The 13,759-nt window shown below is 45.7% G+C and overlaps 1 long non-coding RNA gene across 1 annotated transcript; it reads right to left on the bottom strand.

The window, feature by feature from the left end:
* Window positions 1–9,454: 9,454 nt before the first annotated feature.
* On the bottom strand, window positions 9,455–11,006 carry LOC124661648. The gene is made up of 2 exons (XR_006990248.1): window positions 9,976–11,006; window positions 9,455–9,819 (listed from the first exon to the last, which is right to left on the bottom strand). It is a non-coding gene; the product is annotated as an uncharacterized LOC124661648 (long non-coding RNA).
* Between the last annotated feature and the right edge of the window lie 2,753 nt (window positions 11,007–13,759).

Raw genomic sequence — 13,759 nt, 5'->3', positions numbered from 1 at the left:
TATTAGTGGTAATTCATAAACCCTAATTTGAAAATTCTAAATTTCTATAATAATAAATCAAGAAAATATTAAAAACCAATATTAATTTGGTAGCTTAAATATTGTGAACTCAAACATTTTTAATTAGCAAATTATTATTTCTAAAACCTAATCATAATTATAAAACCCTAACTCTGGAAATTAAACCCTAATAATATATGTCTTAATTTCTAAACCTTTTGAAATAATTAAATGCTAAGGCTAATATTAATTTTGTTAAAATTACTTAATCACATTAATTCTAGTACCAACTATTATTTTAAGAATTGTATCATAATTTAGAAACCCTAATTTCAATATAAGTTAGAATCTGGATTCCATTATTTCATGTGCTCATCTCAAATAGTTTCAATTCTAAAAACCCTAAAAATTTAACCTTGTGATCATTCCACTTTAGTAGTAATTCTAAAACCCTAGTTATGTGTCACATGTGATCATGTAAGATTCATCTATGCATATAGAACCTGAATAAGCAACAATTGAATGCATGCTTATGATCCACTAGCATAAAACCAAGTCACATGAGATTATCATTTCATGTCCCTATTTAAAACCTATATGACCCACTAGTGCCACCTAGGTATAAACCCTAACTTGTTCATTGAATTAGTACCATTGACCACTATCCTATAGATCATACCATTAGGATCAATCTCAACCATCAAAACTTAGTAGAACTATAATGATGAACCCTAGTATCAACCTTGTGTAGTAATTCACATTACATGCTCCTATCCAACTAAACCTATTAAAGAAATTATAAACCATTTAGTTTAGAAGCAATTAGTGATCACTTAATGAAGCAGTTGTGAAACCATAGTAAACCTAATAACAAACCTATGGAACCATCTTAATAACCATCCTTTGATATGATGTATATGGGAAACCATAATAATAACCCTACCAATATTTGCTACATATAAACCCATTCCAAGTTAAGAACCAACTAGTTCCTATTAGTAAACTAAATAAACCCATTAGTAATCCCTAGAAGCCATAGCTCCTATTCGTAGTAATTCTTGTTCTTATTTAACATGTTCTTCGAAAGTTATTCTTTTGAAGTACGGATGTCAATCAAACCATAGAAGCCATAGTTCTTATTTGAAATACTTATTATTTCTTAATCAACATGTTCTTCAAAAGTTATTCTTTTAAAGTATAATACATATAATCCTCAACCATACATCATAGAACTTAAAAATTGACAACTGTTCTTTACATATTGTTCCACCACTATTCTTTATGTGTAGGATTGTTATGATGCATTATATCACTTGTTTATGCTATTAATATCACCAACCCTAATAAGAACCTTGTTTGAGAACCATCCTAAAAGTGCAACACACACTAAAGAAATCTTTACAACTCATTCATCCTAAATCATCGAGGTTAGGTTACGCTCGGGACGATTGCATCTCATACTATGCATTATAGCATATTTGCCAATTCTTTAAACATTGTCCTTACCGGACAATGATGGTATTTCAGAATTTGGAGTTCTCACGTATCGAAGCTTTTGCCCGCATAATCTTGCAGTCAAGAAAGGCAAGTTCATCGCTTGCTCATGTCATTTGATTATTTTTATCAAATTATATGCAAAGTACTATACTTATCACTCTTGCATTGAAAAGCAAATATTATTTTACAATTATGAATATGACTATGTGGTGGGCAATGGAACCATGGTATGTGTTGATTGGTGGAGGTTCCATTGCACGGGTACTATTCATCTAGGACTAAGTACCAATGCCGTCCAGGTGATTCTAGCGCCGTACATACCGCGTTGACCATAAGATCTATAATGGCTCTGGGGAAGTCAGCTGTATCTTTTCCCTCTCGCATGCCAACGGACTGGTAATAAGGGTTGCCCGTATCGGTCTATCTTTGGTAAAGGTGGGGACATGTGGTCCTGCACAGTCTACCATTAGATATAGGAGAGGGTAGACTTATTATCGGTCTATGAAGGATTGTAAGGGTTGTCCGGATCAGTCTATCTATGGTGTATAGAACAGGGCACATAAGTTGTTCGGATCAGTCTATCTTTGGTAAAGGTGGGGACATGTGGTCCTGCACGGTCTACCATTAGATATAGAAGAGAACAAGTGCCCGTGTTAGTCTACCCATAGATATAGGAGAGGACAGACTTACAAAAGGGTGGGTCCGCGAGGTCGCGGAGAAGGCGATGATTGGCTTGGATCTTACACCTGGCCCCACACCAAGGAAGTGTGGACGAGAACGCGTCTCGGTAAGGTATCAAGGATAAGTTCTCTTATGGGAAAAGTAACGCACCTCTGCGAGAGGATACCGAATTGTGATCTGTCACTCCTCGTTCGGGAAGGGAACTGCGAACGCAGCAGGAAAGGAACTCCATGAAGTTCTAGTCAACTCCGTGAAGACCGACGGGCATAGTTTTCGAATAAAATAAACCTTTTGAAGAAATGATTATGAAAACTTGCATTCGCCTATGACTTTCTGGTCTGTGGCTGTAGCTAGTGCATGATACACCTATTCCCTAATATGAACTTGCTGAGTACGCTCGTACTCATCCCACTCTTAAATCCCCTGCTTAGCTATGGAGGCACCGGAGGATGAACTACCGTGGAACTCGAAGACAAAGGAGTCAACTCGCAACAAGATGGAGAATCCAAGCAAAGAAGTCAATGAAGTCAACTCGCTGCAGCAACTTAAGTGGAAACTTAGACTAGTAATAGAAGGGAGCCTTTCCCTAATCTTAGCACCTAAGTAGCTAGAATTCTATAGCAAGCCCGAGTATCTCCGGAGATAGTGTTAGCAATAAGTTAGATGACGAGTCATTCTTCCGGAGCTTTATTTGAAGTTTTACCTCACCGTAAAGTAGGAGGTTGTGTTGATCTTCACGTAAACGAGCTTGTGTATCCTTCTATAGACATACCTTGGACTCGCATATGTTTCTGTTGTACCACTCTGAGGGATGTAATATGAGTGGAACGGTGTTTCACTTGTGTTATGTCAACGACTTGTGTACTACACCATGCAGTGGTACGCTGGGTCACCACAGCCATCAACCGCACGGCACAGCCGGACGTGCTGCACACGGGGCGCCCCTACGTGCGACGCAGCAGGCTGTCTCGCTCACACGGTCTCCATCGCCGGCTCGTCTCCACCGTCATCGCCCGGGACATCGTCGACAACGTCGCCATCGGCTCCGACCTGCGCGTCGTCCACGCCATGGCGCGTATCGCGCCACCGTCGGTCTGATCAACCGACCTCGCGCACGTCTACGCCAAGCACGTCCCCGAGCACGCGCCTACCACCGATCGAGCATCGGGGTGCCACTGCGTCGCCCCTTCGGGTCGCAGCGCTGCCGCCTTTGGTCCATGCTACCGGCCTCCGACACGCCTTCCGAGGCGTGTACGTCGCTGGTGGTCTCCCGCCGCTGCACCGACTCGCGCCCTGCAGCTACGCCGGCCCCTCGGGCCGTGGCATCGCTGCACGCGGTCACCTTCGCCGTCCCCCCGCGCATCGACGTCCGAGGCCACCACAGCGTCGCCCCTTCGGCGCGGGTCGCCTCCGTCTGCGCATGGTCTTCATCACGCCGCCGAGTCTTCCTCGCCAACCTCGTATACCGCCGCCGCGCCTCCACCCCAGGTCGCTGCTGGGCTCGCCAACCACTCCAGGTCGCGCTAGGCTCGCCGACCACCGCAACGCCCGTCTTCTACGTCTTCGTCCACTACATCTCCGCCGCCAGCGTCCTCGCATCTTCCCCGACTATGACACCTGCTACTCTACTCCAACAACCGTCGTTGAGTCTTCCTCTGCTAAGTCTACTCCGACATGGCGCGCCATTTGTACTGGTCCCGTCCTACGCATGCACGGTGCTGGCAACACCGCCGCGTGCCTTCGTCCTCGATGCGTCCCCGGGCCTGGCAAGCTCGGATCGGCGCCTCGCCTTCCTCGAATTCGTCTTGCGTACTCGGTTCTGGCAAAACCGGGGTATGCCTTCGTTCCCGATGTGCGCCTAGTTCTGGCAAAACTAGGGTAGCACCTCGTCCTCGACGGCTCGGACTGCATCGACTTCGGCATCGACAACCTCCACGACTGCCTCGACGCATCTCCGTCACTCTCCTCGCGCACTATGCGCTTGCGGCTTCATGTGCGGCTACCTCGACACCGGCACCCGACCACGACATCGACCACGGCAATCCCTCGCGCGGCTCCCTCGACCAAGGTTGCAGCACCCACGCTCTCAGCTACCTCGACATCGGCACAAGGGCTATCACCTCGCATGAGCACCTCGGCTTCTTCTACAGTCCAAGCATCCGCGACGCGACATCGTCCACGACGCTCACGCTACGACTGCGGGGAGTGTCGGCCCGTTGGTTCCTACCTTCGGCTTCTCTCCGGTCCGACCGTCCGCGACGCTACCGTTGTTCACGTCACTACCGCTACGACTGCGGGGGAGTGTTAGAGATATATTTGGTATAGGTATAATTGGTAGTATATGATTTGTAATCATCTCCTGCCTTATCTCTAGGATAGCCTTCTTGGCTCCCAAGACTTGTACCTCTATATATACTCGTCCGAGAGGCTCAATACAACATCCATCATATTTCGTCAATCTCTCTCCCTCTTTATCCTTCTACAGTTTCACGCACGTCCAAAACTTGAGGCATCTTAGCTAGCTGTACCGTGCTGGTCACGAGTTTCACTTTCTGAGGACCTTGTTCGGTAGAATTGATGCTGAATACTGTATTACAGTGAAGCTTCTCAATCAGTTTTTTTTTCGAAATGGGGATGTACACCGGTTTCTGCATCATGACGATGCACACGACTATTTATTAAGAAATGGTTCTAAAAAGTATTGTTTATAACTCACGCATGACCGATCGATTGATACAAGAATTAACCATCGAAAACAAGACGTACTACGACTACAAGTCAACATAGAACAACCTGTCACAGTGCATAGAACAAGAGTTCTCGCGGTAGGAACCGACATGCGACCATCGGTAACATCAAAATCAACATGTCACCGTGCATAGAACAACCTGCCAGCCGTGACTCGTGAGGGTTGCAATCAAACCAATTGTCACCGTAGTGAGGCTAAGTGGCAGTCAGTATCACTTGCTTTTATTTTAAGAAGATCCAGCAGAGCTTTTGTTTTGTCAACTTAGTTAAGAACATGAGGAGTAGCAGTTGTCAGGTAGGTTCGTTCCAATTTGCACCGAAGGAGCAACGGCGGCCGGCAAGTACACACATGTACGCTCGCGAGCAGTACACTGTCAACGACAAGGAGGAGTAAAAAACTATGATTATTTGGACTTGCTCGACCAAAAGGACGTGGCATTCCATCTTTTAGTCACCATCATGTGTAGGATCGACGGCGATACCTCGATCGCTGTAAGCAACCTCGTCTCCCAATGACGGCTCTGGCCACGTACGTATGTACGAGTAGCCGTGATATGCAAGTCTTGTACGACCAAACTCCACTCACGTATGTACGACCAAAAGGGAGTATTAAATTTCTTGGCATCATGGGACTGGCCCCTCGTCTTGACGGTCGACCCATGGTGATCGATATTCTGTAGGTACAATGTTTTTTAAAATATGGAAATGCCCAAAAGGGCCTGGTGCAGCAATACAGTCATTCTCGGTGGATTACGAAGTACAGACAGGATCATAAATGAAACTAAAAATACAACAGTTCTAAAATTTAGCATAAAGAACCCTAAGACATAGAACAAAATAACAATCGAGTCCTTCTCCACCACAGGAGCAACCGAACAAGGACTCCACCGCCGGCAGTCCTTCTTCTAGCTGGGGATGAAACCACTTGGGAGAGAAAGGGGGATGTGTGACGCCAGGAATCCCTCAGAGAGGGCCTCCGTCTTAGAGGTTGAGTTGACGCCGTCTTTGGCAGCTGCCAGCTGGAGACGCAGACTTCTCAGCCAAAAGTCATGGCGGCAACCCATGGCCGTTATGTGGTGATCACCAACCTGCAGCAAGAAAACGCCACGGAGCTTCAGATCCGATCACATCTCTCCACCTACGGCCACCGCGGTAGCGAGATCAAGGGAAAGCACCGGAATCCCAAACTCCACCACAACAACTCCTCATTTGGGGGATCTACCAGATTATTTGTTAGAGCACCTTCTACAAATCCATTGCAACCTTCCCCCATCCACCATGGACAGCAGCATAGCAGCATAAGGAGGTTTCTCCACCTTCTGCTTGAAGACGATGAAGAACTGCTCAACAAGGGCATATAGCCAGACTCCATGGAGGAAAAACGACTAGAGAAACCTAGATAGTAAACATTGATATACTACCACTGTACACCAGCCATAATTGAACTAGCGAGTATCTAGCCGTGTCAACTGTACGTGTACACGCCTCGTACCTACAACTGATTGATCCACCGGCAGGTCGACGTCGACTACCCCAAGTCATTATTCATGCCAAGTAATATCCATGCATCCAGAAACCTATCCATATGGCGTTCTCATATCTTGTTTCTTCGGTTCAGAACAGGCACAGACACATGTATGTATCAAATCACAAAGTCTCATTGGTGATGATGTCTTTTGAATCTGGCTGGTGGAGGCTCGTTGTCTCTTCCAACAAACATCTTGGCGGCGTTGGAGTTTGGGTGCGGCCGCTAGTTTCGGCATGTGGGAAAAAACCTAGGGATAGTTTTGTACTTTTCTGTCCTTCATTTAAAATTATTTCTATAAAATTTTCAGGACATCTGTTTTCTCTTGGTATATGTTAGTTCCTACATTTATTTACTCACGTTAACTTGATTTCTATTAATCAAATAGGTGGCTGCTCTAAAAGAAAATTTCATCCTTGCCATATCCTTTGTCAGAACAAGACCAAAAGGACCTGACCAGGAGGCATGCAGCTATCTTCTCCACTCGTCACCAGACAGCGCCTTTCGATCTTGCGATGATGACCGGCCACTTGTAGACTTCCTCCGGCTGACACTGACACGCCATCAGGCAGGGAACAAAACTAGAGACGTTTAAAGATCCATTAATTGACGATCAACGGTTTATGCCAAAAATCCATGCATTGACAGATACAGAAGCGTCCACATCGTCACGCGGTACCGAGTTGAATTTTCTGCCTCAAACAGCAGCGTACGGATCGCGACCCCCTACACGGATTTAGATGCACCTATGGGTGTAGATGAACCCTGTTTTTAAATTATTCAAAATAATAGCATTTGGAAATTTTAGAAAAAATTGAAATACATGATTGCATGTACGAGCTCTTTTACGGTGATTGGCACGGAACCTAGGTTCCGTCTTATCAAATTTTGGTTCCGTCTAATATAATTTTTCGTGACCGTTGATTAAACTGGTGATAAATTTTGTGTAACTGCTATAATGCTATAACTATTTTAAATGGACGTTTTAGGAGTTGACTCATCAAATTAGAATCGGATTAAAAAAAGATCCCCACAGGCCACAGGATGCTCCACGTATGGCAGCACCGTATGCACCATAACCAAGCCACAGCCCGTCCAGATCGGCGTGCCTATGGCGACCATCGTCATCTCAGCACCGTCCGCCACGCCTGGCTCATCTTCAGCCGGCCCTGACGCGACACCAGCACCCACCGTCTCTACGGCTTCGATGCACACTAGGTGTTCGGCGGAAGGACCAAGGCATGCGCTCACCTCAGAGCAGCGTCGACGGCGCCCCCAGCAACCAGCAACGTCGTCCTCGTCGATGGAGCATCGTCCTCTATAGTCGCGAAGGTGACCACAACTGCATGCTCGACGCCTGAGCAACACAGCCACTTCATGACCGCGAGTGTCACCACAGTGGCGTTGCCACTGGAAGGAGTCTATGGAGCTCTTCCTCACTCGTGCGAGGCACCAGAGCTCCTCATCACCAACCATCGTCGACCAGGAGAATCTCGATGTGCACCCAGCGGAAGATATAGGCTTCATCAGGACAACGCCCATGACCTGTTCGATGGATTGCCTACCCAACTGGCAATGGCCATCCGGGTCTTGGACATATCCTCTTCATCGACTTTGTCCGAGTACGGCCTTGACACCCACAACATCCTTGTTGCACCGTTGACATGCAGTCGTTCATGGAGATTAAAGATTGTGGATTTCCAAGTGAGGCGTCTTGATAGTGCAGTTCTGGTAGTTCCTCTTCAAGAACATGTGTTGATATTGGGTTACAAATCCAAGCCATCTATGGTAATATCTCGATCCCTACTGGTTCCATCATTATTCACGACATGTGCATTCCTAGTGTGTTGGGATACTTTGGTATTGTGCCTTGGATTGAGAGGTTAGGAAGGTCAGATAGTTAATATGTGCAGCCATTCTATCAGAATGCTTCTTATGGGCCTCGATATTTGATCACCGAAGGACATATGCAAGTTACTTTTGAATGTTTAATTTGGCAACTATTTCTTGGTGGTTCTTCAGCCATTTCCACATTGGCGAAATTTCTTGAGTGGACATGAGAACCGTACGGTATACTAATGTGTGCCTCTCAGTTGGCGAGAGCAAGATCATTTGGCAAACTTCAGGAGTCTGAGCACTGTTGGAACTGTAATCTGCATGATTCAGATATCCTTCACGAGGTCCAACCAGCCAAACTGCCCGGCGTCACTCATGGCCTTCTTATGGATCATCTCAGTAGGCTGGAATTCGGGATTCTCGACGTTCTGGTAACATGGCCATGTTTCTCAATGGATAAGCTAAACTGATATATCTTCTAAGGTAATAAAAATGCAGACTGTTGCAGTGCCGAGGGCGAATGATCTGTGGCCACAGTGGTACAGTTTCGTATCTACTTGGATTTCTTTTGAAGTGGGGTTGTGGAATGGCCGTTGTGTTGATCTGGACCTGAAGCCTACAAGTACATGGGAGGACACAACACCAAACGAAACGACGGCCTCCTCTCACACGCTTCCGGCTCTCTCTCTCTCTTGGACCACCTTCTTGCTGCTTGTATCCAAACTTGCGATCTCTATATAATTCAGTGGATTAGAACTGGGTTGCTAACAAAGGTTTTCTTTCTTGTCTAGTATCAGATGAGAAGCTTGAAATGAGGGGTGGATTGTACTCTCTCAGTTCACTAATATAAGATGTTTTAGCTCTTTGTAGATTCATCTATTTTTATGTTTGGAAGTTGCCAACACTATTTATAGTAGATGGTAGATGGGACAATAGCTGTAATCAAGCGCTGAGTGACCACTAATAATTTCATGAGAACTCAACAAACTGGACACCAGTTCAGTGCATACATATCACCCAAGTAGAGGGTTTCAGGATTCACCATTTCACTAGGTACAACAACCTGCGATGCAATGTGAAACAAATGGGCACCCCTTCTTTTGAAATAAATAAGTCACCATGTGTGTTCTAAATAGTTCATTTTTTGGATAGGAGTTCTAAAGAGGCTATCTTGTAAAGCAGCTTCATTGCATAGATGAAATAATTCCAATTCTACTAGGAGATATAATATGCTGACATATTAATCCATACTAAGGATGTCAAACACACACACAAAAACTAACAATGTTACAGATACATTACACTGACAGCATGAGTACACTGATTTGTGTATTTGCAATACAAGCACCATTGGATATTGAACTAAACTAAGTCAGGCATTTGAGCATGTAAGGTCCCTCCAGCTGGTAACCCAGCTTGCAGTAGTAGTGGCGGTTCCCAACTCCTGATCCTGATGTGACAACCAGTTTCCTCCACCCATGCTCTTTACGAGCAATTCTTTCTGCTTCTTCCATCAGGAGTGTCCCATACCCCTGAAAACAATGGTAAATAGAATGTGTTAGCTAGGTGAAACGATCTAGCAGCAGAACCATCACAAATATCTGAACAATTAATTGAGAAGGGGTAGGGTAGCCTCATGTTTAGCAAGTACTCTATAGCTTGCAAATAACTGCGACAACATTGCTTACCTAAAACAACGAGTAAATCCCACGAGCAGATAAATAGAGATGCTGGTCTACTCCAGAAGGTGAGGTTAGATGACTAGTAATTTTATTTGAAAAAATACAAAGAAATAGAGTTGTCTATTCATGCTGACTATAAGACGACATGCAGTTAATGAAGCAGAGAAACAAAAGCAAAGGAATAAAGTCATAACAACAAAATTCATTTAGAAACAAATATAAAATCTTCAGAAGATACTATCTAAATAATCATGTACAAATGAACATGAAACTTGCTCACAGTAAATTTAGAAGTAGTATGAAAAAAAATAGGCTCCAACAGCAGTCAACACTAATAAAAAGAACAATAAACTTGTGACCACCGGAATAGGCAATGTTTATGGCGTACAAAAAACTGAAGTCCAAGACCTAGATAACATTACACAACCAACAGAGCTAGTAGTTGTAGTTGTAGTGCAGAACCTAGATAGCATTACCGTCAAGCAAGTTTTGACCATCTGAGATAGTAGTTGTAGTGGTTCATCCTACTGCAGATTAACCCAAAGCCAAACCTCAATCTACGGATTAATCAATCAGCTCTCTCAATCCAGTTAGAAAAATCATACTGCAGATTAAGAAACTAATTAACAAGGTGTACTGATCCTACTACTGCCTTTTGATGCCTATCCCATGTATTCAAGGAAACGGGAGGAAAACATAGCAAATCAAACCAACAAGAAAGAGGAGACCTGGGCGCCCGCCGGCTGCTGTTCGTTCTCTCCGTTCTGCCAGAAGTATGTCCAGATAATGCATCATGACGCCGTCCCGCCCGCTCCTGCCTCGCCTAACTCCGTCGCTGAACAGTCTCCTCCTCGCCGCTCTCGATCCCGTCCGCATCCGCTGCCCTCGGTGCTCCAGCCGCCGTCGCCTAGGGATCACCGGGGAGAGACGCCGCCCCATCTCCCCCTTGCCGTCTTCGATTCCATCCGCCTAGGCCGCCCTCGGTGCTCCAGCCGCCGCAGATCAGAGAGAGAGCAAAGAGAGGATGAATGGTGAGAGACGAGAGAGATACGGAGTAGAAGAGAGATATTTCGGTGATTTAAGATATGTGCATATATGTTAATTGTTTATTGCTTTAAGATTTGTGTAGTTTTATTGGATGTTTTAGCCGATAAAAAGGACGCTTGTTTTCTATAATATTCGTAAAATATTTTAGAGGTTCCGGTCCCACAGATTTTGGTTCCGGTCCCACAATTTTGGTTCCGTTAATTTGGTTCCGTCTTCTTACCACCGTCAGATCATGGTGAATGAACGGTTATTAAAAATACCAATCGCTGTAAAACTTGTATTGCATGTACATATTGTCTTGATAATTATTAATGTCAATTCTCAAATGAAAATACGACCATACATGGCCTACACGAAAAAATTGAAATATATATTTCTTTACAAATCCAAACATTATAGTGTTATTTGCATATTTTACCATTTTTATGTAGATCACATGCAATTGTATTTTTCCTTGAGAATTGACACGATTAAGTATCAAGATAATATGTACATGCAAAATTTATTTTAATTTTTTATAATTTTTTAATGGTATTTTTTCAAGTTTTAAATAAACGGATGTAATCTACAGCCATGTTCCACTAGCTACCCCTAGCTATATACGCTTATAGAGATGGATTAATCTTTTCCATTCTGCTGACAGATCACTACGTACCTAGTGCATGTAGCATTTTGGGATGTGATTTGCCAACACTTCGATCAACAGCTGAACAGCTAATAACGTGATTTGTCATTTTTTTTTTGAACTGGTGATTTGTCATTGAACATTGAGCTGATGAAACGTTGTCCACCTGACCTTGTTATTACAAGTCGGATCAACAACGCTCTGGCCTATTCGGCTAGTTCCTTACGTCCTGGGCCTGAACTTCCTGGGCTGGTCTTGGTCTGGCCGTCGCATGAGATGTTTCACTAATAGAAAACTGACACGAACTGAATCCCAAGAGATGGCATGCTGCGCCCGGTTACTATTGTCCCTAGTGCAAGCTCCCAGGGGTTTCCGCAACTAGTGGGTGATTTGATGAATCAAGCGACAATGACTTGGAATATCGAGCTAATCCAGTCGGTGTTCCTTCCTATGGATGCCCAGGTGATTGTTAGTATACCACTCAGCACGAGACGACAAACTGATTTTTGGGCCTGGCATTATGAGCGCAACGGGGTTTTTACAGTGCGCTCGGCATACAGAATGCTAGTGGACACTAGGGAGAGGAGGCTGGCTTGGCTAGATGAGCAACCGGCTGCTTCCAACACCAAAGACCAGGAGAAGGCGTGGACATCACTATGGAAAATGAAGGTTCCGTCAAAGCTGAGAGTATTTCTATGGAGGCTGGCCAGGCAGTCTCTCCCGACAGCTGATGTCCTCCAGCATCGTAACATGGCGCCACAGAATGCCTGTGTGGTGTGTGGCGAGACAGATTCGTGGCGACACTCCCTCATTGAGTGCCACCATGCAAGAAGTGTGTGGGGTTTAGCGCCGGTGGAGATCAGCGATTATGTGCAACACCTGTATGAGCCACACGCGCGCGGATGGTTACAAGCGATGATGAAAGATCTTTCTCACGAGGAGTCGACCGGGGTCGTGATCACGCCGTGGGCTCGTGGCACGCTAGGCGTAAAATTATTCACGAAGCGGCGCTTCGCAGCCCGTTCTCGACGCATTGTTTCATTGAGAGGTTCAAAGCGGAGCTTCGGATCGCGGAGCCTCGTTCCGAGGACCTTGCCGGCGGGGCCAATCAGCGGGCCAAAGTGGCTACCCCCGCCCCCTGGCCATGTCAAGGTGAATGTTGATGCGGCAGTCTCGAAGAATTTCCCAGCGGCGGCGATATCGGCCGTTGCTCGTGATGAAGGGGGGCAGTTTTTGGGCGCCTCCGTTGTGGTCCTACAGGGGGTGTCGGATCCTGGGAGCTTGGAGGCAATGGCATGCAGGGAGGGGCTGGCGTTAGCAGCTGATCTCCTGGTACAACGTATCCGAGTGGCGTCGGACTCGTCCGAATGTCATCCGTAGCATTGCAGGGAGAAGGTAAAGGCTTGTATGGACATGTAGTCCGGGAGTTGTGGGCTAGGAGAAGTGACTTCCAGGTTTGTCAGTTTGTTCATGAAGGGAGGAGGTCAAATGGCGACGCACATTGTCTGGCGAGAGGCTCAGTGTCTAGAGCTTTGGGCCGGCATGTCTGGTTTACAGGACCGTCAGAGGGTCTTAGGAGTAATATTCTTGCTGATTGTAATGAACCTGTAATCACTGAGCAGCGAGTTTCTGACGCACTCTTTTCCTTACCAGGGTACCGAAGGGGACTGGAAGGTTTTTAATGAGGCGGCTCGTGATGCTTTAATAAAGCATTGTTTTATCTCAAAAAAAAACTAATAGAAAACTGACATTTTCTACGCTCAAAAAAAAACTGGCATTTTCGTCCAGGTCTTTTGTCTCGGTCCAGTTTAGAGCCGGAATAAATAGGCCGGTCACGTCGCCCCGAAATCACCAAGAAGCTACGGACCTTTTGGCGCGGTTCTATAAGGCCTTTTGTCCCGGTTTGAGGCTCTAACCGGGATAAAAGGGTCTGACGCCTTTTGCGGCCTACTGGCAGCCCTTTTGTCTCGACTGGAGACACGAGCCGGGATATAAAGTCCAACCATTCGTTCCCGCGCGGAGCCCGATCGGTCATTGCCATTACTGGCACATAATTCGGGTCACCGGAATCTGATCCACCGGCGTGGCCAACTACGGGAATTGATCACCGCTGGCTGG

The sequence above is a fragment of the Lolium rigidum genome, chromosome 6 (assembly GCF_022539505.1).
Source record: "Lolium rigidum isolate FL_2022 chromosome 6, APGP_CSIRO_Lrig_0.1, whole genome shotgun sequence".
Taxonomy (NCBI): domain Eukaryota; kingdom Viridiplantae; phylum Streptophyta; class Magnoliopsida; order Poales; family Poaceae; genus Lolium; species Lolium rigidum.
This window is presented reverse-complemented; position numbering and strand designations above follow the sequence as displayed.